This window comes from Dromaius novaehollandiae, chromosome 14 (genome assembly GCF_036370855.1).
Source record: "Dromaius novaehollandiae isolate bDroNov1 chromosome 14, bDroNov1.hap1, whole genome shotgun sequence".
Classification (NCBI taxonomy): domain Eukaryota; kingdom Metazoa; phylum Chordata; class Aves; order Casuariiformes; family Dromaiidae; genus Dromaius; species Dromaius novaehollandiae.
Genome location: NC_088111.1, coordinates 24,835,531 through 24,849,739, shown reverse-complemented (window position 1 = coordinate 24,849,739; position 14,209 = coordinate 24,835,531). Strand labels below are relative to the sequence as shown.

At 46.1% G+C, this 14,209-nt stretch overlaps 1 long non-coding RNA gene across 1 annotated transcript; it reads left to right on the top strand.

Moving 5' to 3' along the window:
* The first annotated feature begins 1,149 nt into the window (after nucleotides 1-1,149).
* Nucleotides 1,150-4,663, top strand: LOC135329896 (uncharacterized). The gene is made up of 2 exons (XR_010391528.1): nucleotides 1,150-1,325; nucleotides 3,635-4,663. It is a non-coding gene; the product is annotated as an uncharacterized LOC135329896 (long non-coding RNA).
* The last annotated feature ends 9,546 nt before the right edge of the window (nucleotides 4,664-14,209 follow it).

Sequence of the window (14,209 nt, the reverse complement as noted above, 5' to 3'; positions counted from 1 at the left end):
TTTTGTTTGCACGGCATGCCAGGAGATGTAGTCTTCCCGTATTGGGCTTCTGGGAGACTATGCTGTGCCTCTCGAGGTGGCCGGAGGGGCAGTTCTCTGCCAGCGGGGCTCCCACCAGCCGGCCGCGTCGTGCTCTGTGGCAGGCCAGGAGTTGTACCTCCAGGTGCCGGTGCCTTCTCAGCCCTGCAGCAGTGGCCCGCTGGGTCTTTTCCTTATTGGACATGTGCTGCTCACACAAGAGTCCCTGTAGGTCATTGGGGACAGTGGAATTTCCCTGTTTTTCCCTGGTACAGGGCAGGAAGCATTTTCCATCTCTGGTGTGACCAGGCAGGCTTGTCCCCAGGGGCTGGGGCTGTCCCTCTGGGAAACGGGGAGGGCAGGGAGAGTAGGAGGGGCAGTGCGGGCTCCTGGGAGTTGTAGCTTTGCTCAGGATTGGGGCCAATTAGGCAGCAGCCATGAGGAGCAGCAGTGCTGGGAGGGCACAGTGCAGAGCTGTCCTGCTGTGCAGCACAAGGGAAAGTCCTCAGGGAAATGTGAACAGCACTGTTTCTGTCCAAGGATCCTAAAACAGCCTGAGAGACCCTGGAACAGCCACCCTACAGCAGTACCGGGGACACCATGCCTCCCAAAGGCACTGCATTCAGCTGCCTTTAACTGTGTGGAAAGAGCCTGCAGGAGACCTGGCCACAGGTACAGAGAATCCCCAGTTGCCTGGATCTATATCTCTTTTCTTTACAAAGATGTCATCTCTTTGATGCCTTGCTGCTGCTTCCATCTTGCTTGGTGCCCAAGCCTACTATGTTCAGATCCACTTTTCTTGCTGCCCTCTGCTCTGTCTGAGCTGCTTGCCAGATCAAAAGGTGTGTGCAGCAAAGAACTAGGCCAAGGTCTCCCAGCTACTTGCTATAGGACAAATGGGGGTGAATTGGTGACAGGACAGGAAAGTATCTGTGGATGGGAAACAGCTGCTTTAGAGGTCTAAGATGCAGGGGCAACTGAGAGGAGTGAAAGGAGCAGGGGAAAATGGTGATGAGGAAGGTGTGCTGTTAGGGGCAGTACAGTGCAGAAGAAGGAAAAAATTGTTCCTACCATGAAATAAAAACTGACCTTAAGAGAGACTTGTTTTTTGCTCTTCAGGTTATGAGTATGCATGACTTCCTGAGAACTGTTCTGAGCATGCAGTGTTGCAGGTCACGACTGCCTGGGCAGCAATCCTCAACTTGTCTGCCAAGACTACACAACAGCTCACAGCTGCCTGTGCAATGAAAGCAAAGGCCAGCTTCTCAGAGGGAAGAGGCAGGCTCCAAGCAGGAAGATTATGGCAGGTGAGCTAATGCCCCAGAACCTTCAGTTTTTCCCTGTGTCACCCCAGGACTCCCCCATTTGCTCCCTAGCTCCCTCAGGACCAATCCATTTGCCTCTAGGTGTGCTCCAAGGCACTCCATTTGTTCTCTTGTCCCTTCAAAAATCTTTGCTTCTTTCTAGTTCCTGCAAGATTACTCTGCCGTTTGGTGTCTGTAGGCCCTCTGGTAGCATCAAGACTCCTATGTTTGTCCTCTTGTCCTATTAAGTCCCCCCTCTTTTCCCTCTAGTCTCCTCAAAACCTCTCCGTTTGCCATTGGTGCATCTCAGAGCCTTTGCTTTTGCCCTCTAGTCCTCTCAGGATGCCTGTTTGCCCTCTGAGTCCCTTAGGGTCCATCTCCCAGCCCTTTAGCCCCATCAGAACCCCTCTGAATGCCACACGCTCCCCTCGGGACGCCTTGGTTTGCCTCGGGGGTACCCCAGAACCCTATGCATTCATTACACCCTTTCAGTGTGCCCTACAGCCCTTCTTTTCCATTGGTTGCACTGTAGAATCCTCTCTGCCCTATCCCTATGACCATTCCATGTGCCCTCTATCCCATCAGATCCCCTTTCCTTCTGCTCCCCTTTCCTTCTAGTCCCCTCAAGACTCCTCTATCTTCCTTTGTTGTGCCTCACATACCTCCATGTGTCCTCTAGTTGGCTCAAAATCATTCCCCTCCTGTACCCTCAGAGCACCTCCTGAGGTCTTCCTTGTTACCCAGGTCTTGTATTTTGGCCATCTAGGGCCCTTAGAAGCCCTCTGCTCTGCTCAGAACCCACCCTGGGGTGCTTGTACTGCCCCAGAGCTGGCCTCTGGCCCCCCAGCACCCTTAGGGAACAGCGAGTCTCCTCAGAAACCTTACAGATATCACCCTGGTTTGCCATAGTCGGGTTTCTGGCCATCTAGTCCCCTTTGGACTCCTGGCATGCTCAGAACAAATCTCCTGGGGTGCTTGCTGTACCCCAGAGCTGCCTTCTGGCCCCCCAGACCCCTTAGACACCCTCTAGTCTGCTCGCAACCCCTCCAGATTTCTTTCTGCTTCCCCAGAGCCATCTCTTGACCATCTAGACACCTTAGCACCCATCTAGTGCACTCTGGACCCCTCTTTTCCACAGTATTGGGCCCCCCAGGTCTCTTCTGGCCCCCAGACCCCTTAGACACCCTCTAGTCTTCTCCTAACGACTCCAGATTTCTTCCTGCTTCCCCAGAGCCATTTCTTGATAATGTAGACTGCTAAGCACCCCTCTAGTGCACTCTGGACCACTCTTCTGCACAGAATTGGGCCCCCAGCTCTCTTCTGGACCCCGGACCACTTAGACACCTCCAGTCTCCTCACAATCCCTCCAGATTTCTTCCTGCTTCCCCAGAGGCAGTTCTTGGTAATGTAGACCACTAAGCACCCCTCTAGTGCACTCTGGACCCCTCTTATCCACAGAATTTGCCCCCCCCCAGCACTCTTCTGGCCCCCCAGACCCCTTAGACACCCTCTGCTCTTCTCGTAACCCCTCCAGATTTCTTCTTGCTCCCCAGAGGCAATTCTTGATAATGTAGACCGCTAAGCACCCCTCTAGTGCACTCTGGACCCCTCTTTTTCACAGAATTGGGCCCCCACCTCTCTTCTGGCCCCCAGACCCCTTAGGCACCCTCTAGTCTTCTCCTAACCCCTCCAGATTACTTCCTGCTTCCCCAGAGGCATTTCCTGACAATCTAGACCCTTTAGCACCCCTCTAGTGCACTCTGGACCACTCTTCCGCACAGAATTGGGCCCCCAGCCCACCACCCCAGACCACCTGTACTGGTGTACGTGGTCCTGGATGATTGCCTGGCCAGCCAAAAAGTCCTTGAGGAGCCAGGGTCATCGGAAGATGTGGCCCACTCACAGCCGTAAGATCCCACGATGATCCTACAACAACCATCTCTCTCTACATTTAAGATCTTGTCCTTTTGTAAGATACTTGTGTTTCTAAGCTAGTCTTTGCCTTTGGCCTCTGAACCCTGAATTATGTGTACTTTCTGATGCTGGAGAGTGTTACTTTCCCAGGCCACATCAGTCCTTGTCCTTTTGCTCAGCTGTTTTTTTGGTGCTTTTTTTTTTTTGGGGGGGGGGGTGTCTTTTCTTTACTCAGCATCTTCTTTTCTTAGTTATGTTCAAAGCAGCTTTTTTCCCCTACTCTTGAGCTTGTGCTTCTTCTGTGACCAGCAATTGACCATTAATGAGCTGTTTATAGCCCTGGGGGCCACTGCCTTCAACCTGCACCCATTTTTTCAAGGGCTTTGCTTTTATTTCAGGCTTAAAGATCATATCATAACAAGAGACACCTGATACCAAGCTCTGATTCACACAGCAAGTTCTCCTAACAAGTTGGCAACAGGTCCAGTAGGCCAGGACTGGGGCCTCGCAAGTCAGCATTGAGTCCTGTGGCCTCTTGCCAGCAGTGGCAATACTGTTTTTCCTGGGCTGCTGGGTGACGCTGTTACGGCGTGGTTTGTCTTGCTTCTGCGTGGTGGTGAAGGCCACGGAGCTGAGCTGGGCTGCCTGTCCCAGACATGTTTGGCATGGACACTTCATCTGAGGTTTTCATTGTTACTCAGGAGAGCAGAGTGCTGAAATGTAATTCAGTTGAAGGACATACAACTTTTTATATCTGAAGCATTTGCAGGAGGAAACATTTAGAGATAACGGCAGCCAATTTTATGGTTTACCAGCAGGACCAATGTTGTCCCTGCAGCCAGAGTGCTTGGGAGCCCAGGAGTTTTTGACTTGGTACTTTACAGGAGGCTTTACACTATTCAATGGCTTTTGCACTATTTAATCGAATATAATTGTATTTGTGAGTTAAAAGTAGTGGAATCTGGTCATTTTTGACATTAGTTATCTTTTGAAAAGCACAACTGGAGGGAATCTTATAACAAAGAGCAACTGTCCCTTAAATTTCAATGTATTTATGAAACATTTTTTCTCCGGCAGTCTCTCAAATAACTCAGTGAAGCAGGCTTAACACTGCCATAATGATATGCTACTTGTAATACATGTGAAATATGTAATTGCTTTGAAAGAGTGTTAAGCTTTGAAAATGTGTTAAGTTTTGAAAGAGACTTAGGCTCAGAAGTTGATATGTGACTAGAATTTGCTTTTAAAACTCATTCTTTAATGTAAATTCTACCATTTAACTTATAGTTCATGTCATGAACATGGTGAACACATGATGAATGGATCACTTAATTATTAAGATGGTTGGTATAGGCCTCAGGCAAAGTATTTAAAGCATTTTTATAACATGCTGCTCTAAAGATTACAATAAACCTTAGTAAAAATAACATTTTGCATGGTGCATTGTTCAAGGGTACTAATGATAAAATTCCGTTAAGTAATTTACTTCTGCTGATATGGCTTCAGTTCAGTGTAGAGAACAAATTCTGTTGTTGTTTTACTTTTTGCCACCTCATTAACAGAAGCTAACATAATGAGTAGGGACTACCAATCTCAAAGATTGACTAACAATTTCTCATTCTTTCATTTAAGTTTTAATTTACTGGTCAATATAACTATTCTTTTCATTTGGAAGACATTACTATTACTTTAATTCATTCAGCAGTAGACAGTCTCTGTATCCAGAATTCCCGTCTGATACTCAAGAGAATTTGCTTTTTCCGCTGCTTGTTGGCATCAGAAATTGTGCTCGTGGGCAGCAGAGCTGTCTCTGGCCGTTGTCAGGAAAGCAGACGTTCTCCTGCTGATGGGGCTGCTGCCTTACTGTTCATGCTTCCCAAACTTTAACTTTTCTTCTTAAAGCATCTCCTGCTGGGTGTCTCCCAGGGCTTCAGCAGTTTCTTACTTTCCTGTAACGATAGTGCTAGTGCTGGGCAGCGAGGCCGAGCAGACGAGGCTGCTTTGTTCCAGTATCCAGAATGCCGCTGGTGGGTTGCAGCTGCACTGTGGCTGGGCTGTGTGCAGACAAGTTTGCAATCCAGAACCATTTCTTATATCAGAGGGTGCGCAACGGTTTGGTACAACAGTCTCCTTCTTGTGATAGTGGCTGATCGAATTTCTGTATCTTATGAACAGGAAAGTACAGGAGAAAAATATATTTCTGAAAGCTGTCCCTTGTTTCTATATGGTTGATGTCTCTGCTCCTGGACAGATGCTTAGAGTGTTTGATATCTGCTCAACAGGTCCAAAAGCTTGCCAGCGTAAAGATAACACCTGTAAATGTAGTGCTCTGCTGTCATTTATGAATATAAAGCATACGTGTTCTGCGTTCTGCCTTTATAAAGGTCAGTCTCACTCACTTCGGTTAAGTCTTGTTTGCACTGCAAATTACTTACATTGAATAATGCCTGTCAAATGCAACTGCAATATAGAAAGGGTTCTTGGGTATCTAACACTGGGATTGTGCTGTTTTTCCCCTGCCCCTGGGGGGTTCTTGAGTGTCCATTTGGCTCACCCTTGGTGGAGGCAGTCCTTAGGTGTGAACAGCTTTTCACTAGGATAGGTGGAAGACGCTTTTGCCAGGGGCGTGGGAGTCCAGGCAAACCACTTAGATTTATGGGAAAGAGAATCACCCATCAATTCAGAAATTAACTGTTTCTCAGAATTTACCCTGCGCTACAGTTTTTTTCTGTTGATGACAGATACTCAGTCTGACAAGTGCAGCCCTTCTTTCTGAAGAAATCCAAATTCCTCTCCACTTGTAACTCTGGAAGGTAATAATTGGTGGTGCTTCCAAAATATGTCTGTCCTATTTAGGGATCTGCCTGGAAGCAAATGTAGTATACATATTTTACAGCGAATAAGTTACTTGCTTAATTAAACATTTTTGTCAGTTTTAAAGCGGGTAATAAATGACAAAATATTTATCTACATGTTCTGCAGACAATTTGTGAGAACAGATTTTAGTGTCTGTGATTACTTTGGTTCTTGCTGTTTAGTATTCTCGTTGATTGTTCGTTTCAGTCATTGTGTTCTTTTTACCGTGAGTGGAGGACTGAAAACTGTACATAAATAGAACAACAGAAAGCATTCCTAATTACAGACTGGTACTTATGTTTGCATTTGAATGCCAAGCGATTAAGAACAATTTTCCTGGAATGTTGGCCAAAAATGCAAATCTTATTCATGGGAATAGTTAGGAATAGCAAAGAAAAGCACATGAGAAAGGTCTGAGAAGTGCGGTCTAACTAGAAATGTGTCTGCAGGCACTGTGTCTGCTCTGGTGCCAGTTCAGTCTGGCTTTTTGTGGGCTGACGGCTCTCCTGCGGTGGTCCTGGGAGCAGCTGGGGCAGGGTATTACTCAGGTTCCCCCACCTGCCCTTGTTCCTCTGCTCCTTTGTGTGTGTGTGCATGGGTGAGCTTTTTAATCATATAACCTAACATATTCAAGTATAAAAACAGGTGTTATTTCTGTCCTGAATAGTCTGCTTTCTGCTTGCTCTCACAAGTAGCATTGGGTGCTATTCCCTTATCTACTGTATTATACCAACAGTTTCTGTCATCCCATTTCTGTTCCAATATGCATGCGTATAGACAGAGATCAAGTTTCTCCTTAGTAACTGAAACAGATTCATTTCTTTTAACTTTTCGCTATAAGATAACTCTTCCATACTTTAATTGTTCTTATGTCTCACTGCTCAAACATCTCTGATTTTTAGAACTGCAAACAGTATTCCAGTAGAAACTGCCAGTTTCGTAGTAGTATACCTTTCCTCTTCCTTTTAGACACACTGTTATTCAGGATGTTCATATTCATTTGATTATTTGTAGTATCTTTTGCAGAATAATCATCATCCTGGATAGCCATCACCTGGAGTTTAGTATAGTCTACATTCTGTTTCTCCTGGATGTATGACTTTGTATTTGAATAAGCAGAAACCTATCTGAGCTTGTCCAGGTCATTAAAATTCATTTTGTCTTGGTGATTTGTCATGGAAAGCATGACTTAAATATCTAGGTATAAAATCTTCTTCAACAAAAAAGAATATTCAAAGTTAAAAATATAAAATGAAAAACAGTGAATAGATCTTTAAGAAAGTAGTGAAAATATATTCCTTTTCGTCTAAATAGTTCCATCTTTTGTGGATTTAACATAAGATATTTTCAAATGTATGGGCCTAAATTTAAGCCTAGATTATGAAAATGCTGGCTATGAGTCAAACTTTCATACCAGCTTTGAACTCATTACCAGAGCACACCCTTTTGCATGCATTTGATCATGCAAGGCAAGTAAACAGCTGATTTTTACATATGAGTATTTTTTGTGTGTGGCTTGAAAATATACAGATGATTTGTGTCTGAAAGATTTTCCTTATTTTAATGTCCAATAAGACATGGTTTATTTCTTAAAAAAACAAACCAAACAAAGACCCTTAGCAATAGAACAGAAAAACTGAGAGAAATCAATGATAACTGTCATCAGCTATATTGCATACAATAATAAAGTATTTTTAGGCTAATCATTTATATGAAAAGACCTTAGATGAATTTAGTTTTGGCTGTAAGTCACAATCCACTTCTACAGTTTTAAACAACATTGAACACTGTATGGAAGATGTATTTAAACCACATATTTTCCAGCATATAACAGATCACATGAATCAATCACCTATATGCTGGACAAGTTCAGAAGAGTATGGAGCAGTATTGCAGCTTTTAGGCAAGAAGAGAACATTAATGTTACGATCATTGGCCTCCTGCACAGTATGGGTGACATACTCTGACCCAGTAATAACTGCATTAAATACTTCCTGATGAATTTTGGAGTATCGGAGAGAAGGCATCCCATGTTAGAATCCTACATACCTCTAATGTCCCCTTGGTCAAGGGGATATTAGACCAAGGACAAATGCTCATGTAGGTAAATTTTTTTCAGATATATTTAAGATGCTGCTCACTTGGGTAGATTCATATCCATTCACCTGGAAAGCAAAATATAACTCAGTGTGCCTAGATGTACTCAGAAAATATCCTGAGTAAGTTCTGTCTTTAACATTTAAAATATTTCACTGTCCCTTTCTCAGCAGGGGCTCAGTCATGCAAGGACTAAGCACTTCCAGGTCCCTGCAGGCATCAGTGACCATGAGATTGCACAGCCCTGCCCAGTGTCAAGCCTCTATTACTCATCCAAATTCTGTACTTGGTTTTGTGCCTTTGTCAAACCAAAAGTGTTTTATGAAAGTTTTATGTATTTTATCCTTCTGAAATACATTAGAGTATCACTGGACTTCAAGATACTACTTGTCTATCCACTGTTGGGATTTCTTTCATCTGCACAATATCTTTCCCTGTCACCTATCATTTCTGTTCTCTGGTGTTGTACATTTGGCAAAGCTGCCTGGGAAAGGCAGTATCAGCACGAGTAAGAACTAGTCATAGAGGCATCAGATTGCCTGCACCAGACGATAGAGCTGGTGTTACGTGCCATGAAGAGCTCCTGTGTGCATTTCTGCTACTTTGATTTTTTTGTCTTTGCTGATCTAAGTTAAAGAACACTTGTCCTCCCTGGTGCTCTGCAGCCAGCCGACTTCCTTCTCTAACTCCTTCACCTGGCAACGCAGCTCACCGGCAGCAGCACACCCGCTGCAGGAAAGATGACCGTCAGCCCCAGGTCACGGAGAGGCCCCGGCCACTGCTTGCAGCCTGAGGCTTGCAGAGCTGCATCCTCCATCAGAAGGTCTGTCTGGGTGGAAACTCTGACGCGGTAGGGACGGTGACTGCAGCAGCTGCTGGGGAGCGCACCTTGTGTGTCACAGCCACCCCGAGAACGTGCACGCTGCCTGGAGAGGAGATGAGGACCCCTTCTTCATGCCCCGCTGCGCAAGCTGCTGCGTCTGTCGGCTGCATCCACAGGCTGCTGCTGCTGGTGAGCGCCGCAGCATCTCCTGTCCCATCTCCACCCCAGATGGACACCCGCTTCTGCAGGGACCACATCCTTCCCCTTACATTTCCGTAAGCGATATGGCCACGGTGGGTGTCTTTGCTGTTAGCACTAGCACTTTGGTCACCGCACAGCCTTCAAAGGCTTTAGGTCAGCTGGTAGAAAAGGAGGTGAAAATGTATCTCATGAGTTTTTTCTTGCTGTAGCATTTTAGAAGATACTTTTGCTGCTGCATGAGTGGTTATTTATGTTTTGCATAGTAAAGGCATTTTATGCACTACTCAAGTAGTTCAGCCCTTTGATTGTTATGCCATATGGTTATTGCTGTTGCTTTTAAACAAATTCAGTGCAATCCTCTCATATAAATTATAATAAAACTGGAGTATCAACTTAACACGCAGGTTATTTTAAACAATAAAATTTCCCCCTTGGGCATCATGTTCTCCTCTTGTGAAGTTTTAAAAGGCAATCTTGTGTTACATTAAATGCTTTTGTGGAAATGATATTAGTAATTGGATTCATAATGGATGGCTGCTTAAAAACAATTGTTTACTTTAGATGAGGCAGGCTGAAAAGCAGGTGTTGATTTATCTAGGATAAATAAATTTCTCTGTTTAAAAGAACTAAATTCTGGGATGTGACTTGTAAGTATCCCCTTTCACTGGTCATTGCTATTTCCAAATTTTCAACCTCATTATCCTTCCTGCCTATATCCCCATGCTGAATATCATCCTCCTGATTCGCTAAAAATTGAGGTTATGCATTTGTTTAGCTTTGGAGCTTTTCCAATATTATTTTTAATAACTACCTTCACATGTTTCTTGATATGCAGCTTTGCTGACACAGACTGTAGTGTGCGTAAATAGAGATGACTGAGATTTAACCTTTAAGCATAGTAACAAATCTGCTGAGCACTGCTTTTTGCAATTATGCATTGTAGTAAGAGTCTAGGTCATGCTTTCTCAGGAACATCCCAGTCTTTAATTCTTGTTGTAAACACAAAAACCGAAAGCACAAGAGTTCCTGAGCTACTCAGTTTCTCTGACTTTTCCAGCCAGGTCTGTTATCTGTGGAGGTTTTGCTGATGGGTTCTTGGCTTTGAAGAGCTTCTTCCACTGGTGAGTGCAATCTGGCTGCCATTGGAATAGACTCCTACTTCTTTCCCTTTAATTTCCCTTAAGAAGGTAAATAATCGTTCAGCACAGAGAGGAATGTCTTCTTCTTATGAAAAAAACCCAAACCAAAACAAACAACCTTCCCCTCCCCAAGAAAACAGAGTCTGAAAGGCAGCCTGTGAGCCAGCAATCTGAACAGCAGCAAGGAAGGGCTTGAGCTCTGGGTAATTGCTAGCTTGCTCTTGGCACGATTTTGGCTCATACCAGCTTGGACTGCCTCAGGCAATGCTTGGACATGGTTATAAGGGGGATGGCACAGAGCAGGAATCACTCCCAACAAGCAATACAGCAGAAGCTGTCCTGCATTGGAACGAAGGTGGGATAGTGTTATCTGTGTGATTATAAACCCAGCTCTGACACTGCTCCTTGGGGCCAGAGAGTGTACCCCAGCTTAGACCTAGCTCGGGAGTTTGGTCAATGGTTCTTTAGCTGCATAAACCACAAAGGACTCTTCTGTTGGCCACTTATTCCTTTGGAAAAATGACTTAATTCTGTAGCGTCCTTGTGACACAGCAGCTCTTCCAAAGTTGTTGACCAAGAGAAAAAGTGGGCTGCTCATTTCATACAGCAGGCAAATCAGTGCTCCCAGAAGGGCCCCATCCGCTTGCCTCTGGTGGGGAGTGGGGGACAGTCGTGCCTGGGGAGTCGTCCTGGGGAGGTGCTGAGGGACACTGCCAACGGGCGACTGGAGACGCAGCTACAGGAAATAAAAGAACTTGGAATTCTTCCTGGCTTAAGTGTGTAGGTTGCTAACAAATCAGTAATAATGGGACATAAAATCAAAGGCTAAATTACCTACCTCCATTGAGCAAGTAGGAGGGATGCAGGACCACTAGGGAGAGTGTGTGTGCTCCAAATCTTACCTCTGAGATCTGTTTTTAAGATGAATGGTGCTTATACTGTGGATTTGCCATTCATTACACCACTGTAGACTGTCTTAAATTGCAGGTTATTTGAAAAGTGGATGTTTCTAAGTTATGAATAGTCTAATTTGATTGTTAAAGTTTTTTTTTTTTTTTTAGTTTTGTCCTAATTAAAAGTATTCTTAAAACCACTTTAAGTAGTATAATCAATTTCATTATAGTGGTCTCATCAGCATGTAATATCTTAAATCAAAAGCTTCCAGTATTGAATTGCAGGGGATTATGGCAAATTAATAAACTATGAAAATTAGAGATGCCCTGGGTGGTTGTTAATCTTACTCACAGAAGTATTTTTAAAGACTTACGTAAACTAGTCAGGGTAGGCAATCTGGAAGATTCTGCGCACTTCCAATATAGTAGATGATATAATATCTGCTCTGGACATTAAAGTGGAATGATAGAAGATACTTTTCTTTTGCACCTCTCTAGTTAAAAGGCATATTGGTAAGCTATCAGCTGGGGTTATTAGGTTTTCATTTCAAGAATGATGTTTGGCTTTGTGGAGAACAGACAAGGCACTGTTTATTCCAAAGGCCTGCTGAAGAGGGGAAGGTATCACTGTTCACAGATGGGGAGTGGGACCGGGCGTAGGTCGGGTAGTCTCTCCCTGCCCGTGGACACACGCCCCAGCTTGTGCAGGATATGATGACAATGCCTTTGTCACCACCTCCGCTATTATCCGCTACCAACCACTTGCGGCCTAAACTAATGTCAAGAGCCTGACCCACACCAAAGCTGCCTCATAAATCAAGTGAAAAGGGGAATTAATATCTACAACTACATGTTGATCAGGCATGAGAACCCATGATGGGGGGCCTCCACTATTTAGTTCTCTAAATCTGAAGGGTGGAAACCTTTGTCACAAGTTTTCATTAATTTCTTTTCCCTTCCCTTTTGAAAACCCAGTCAGCAGGTTGAGCCCAGAGGAGTGTGTCAGAGTGACATAGGTTCTGGCTACTGATAAGGATGTCAAGAAACCTAATCACAATAGACATGCACCTTAGAAGCATATAAAATGTGACAATAACAACAGCTCTTTGGAGCTCCCTCTTAGCTGGTCTGGGACCCTGCCCCCTTATTGCGTCCTGCACACTTGAGACCCTCGCCTGACATGGAACAGGTCGTATTACCCCTGCTTGCTCGTATTACCCCTGCTTGCTCTGTATGTAGTGTAGTGTGTTATTTTTACCCTGTTAAATACGGAACTTGCTATATTGTTTAAACTCTCTTGCTTAAGGATACTGGTGTAATTAATAAATATCTGAAACCTGACAACCGCCTGGCTGTTTGGTCAGTGAAGCGTTTAAAGAAAAAAATACAAGTCACCCCGCTGGCCACGAGCGGTGTTCGTGACACCTCCATGTCTCATAGGGCAGTGGCAGGCCCATAACTGCTGGCTGTGCTTGGGAGATCACAGCAGACACCGTGTCTGATAGGTCAGTGGCAGGCCAGTGAATGCTGGTTGTGCTTGTGAGGTCACGGCAGCCTCCGTTTCCTATAGGCCAGTGGGATGCCCATGGATGCTGGCTGTGCTTGTGTGGTCAAAGGAGCCTTAGTGCCTGATAGACCAGTGGCAGGCCCTTAGCTGCTGGCTGTGCTTGTGAGGTCACAGCAGCCTCAGTGTCTCATAGGCCAGTGGCAGGCCCCTGGCTGCTGGCTGTGCTTGTGAGGTCACAACAGGGTCAGTACCTCATCGGGCAGTGGGAGGCCAATCGCTGCTGGCTGTCCTTGTGAGGTCACAACAGTCCTATAGCCTCATAGGCCAGTGGCAGGCCCCTGGCTGCTGGCTTTGCTTGTGAGGTCACAGCAGCCTCACTGCCTCCTAGGCCAGTGGCAGACCCACAGCTGCTGGCTTGGCTTGTGAGGTCACAGCAGCCTCAGTGTCTTATAGGGCAGTGGCAGGCCCATAGCTGCTGGCTGTGCTTGTGAGGTCACAACAGGGTCAGTACCTCATCGGGCAGTGGGAGGCCAATCGCTGCTGCCTGTCCTTGTGAGGTCACAACAGTCCTATAGCCTCATAGGCCAGTGGCAGGCCCCTGGCTGCTGGCTTTGCTTGTGAGGTCACAGCAGCCTCACTGCCTCCTAGGCCAGTGGCAGACCCACAGCTGCTGGCTTGGCTTGTGAGGTCACAGCAGCCTCAGTGTCTTATAGGGCAGTGGCAGGCCCATAGCTGCTGGCTGTGCTTGTGAGGTCACAGCACTCCCACGGCCTGAAAGGCCAGTGGCAGGCCCCTGTCTGCTGGCTTTGCTTGTGAGGTCACAGCAGCTTTATTACCTGATAGGCCAGTGGGAGTTCAATGGCTGCTGGCTGTGCTTGTGAGGTCACATCAGTCCTATTGCATGATAGGCCAGTGGGATGGCTCCTGGCTGCTGGCTGTGCTTGTCAGCTCACAGAAGTACCACTGCCTGAAAGGCCAGTGGCAGGCCCATGCCTGCTGGCTGTCCATGTGAGGTCATTCAGCCTCAGTGCCTCATAGGGCAGTGGCAGTCCCCAATGGCTGTGCTTGGGAGGTCACAGCAGCCTCCATTCCCTATAGGCGAGTGGCAGGCCCACAGCTGCTGGCTTTGCTTGTGACGTCACAGCAGCCTCAGTATCTTATAGGGCAGTGGCAGGCCCCTGGCTGCTGGCCACGTTTTCAGGTCACATTTGTCTCTATACCTCATAGGGCAGTGGCAGGCCCTTGGCTGCTGGCTGTGCTTGTGAGGTCACAGCAGTCCTATTGCCTGATAGGGCAGTGGCAGGCCCCTGGCTGCTGGCTGTGCTTGTGAGGTCACAGCAGACTGAGTGACTGGTAGGCCAGTGGCAGGATTCTGGGTGCTGGCTGTTTTTGTGAGGTGACAGCAGCCTCAGTGCTTCACAGGCCAGTGGCAGACCCACAGCTGCTGGCTTTGCTTG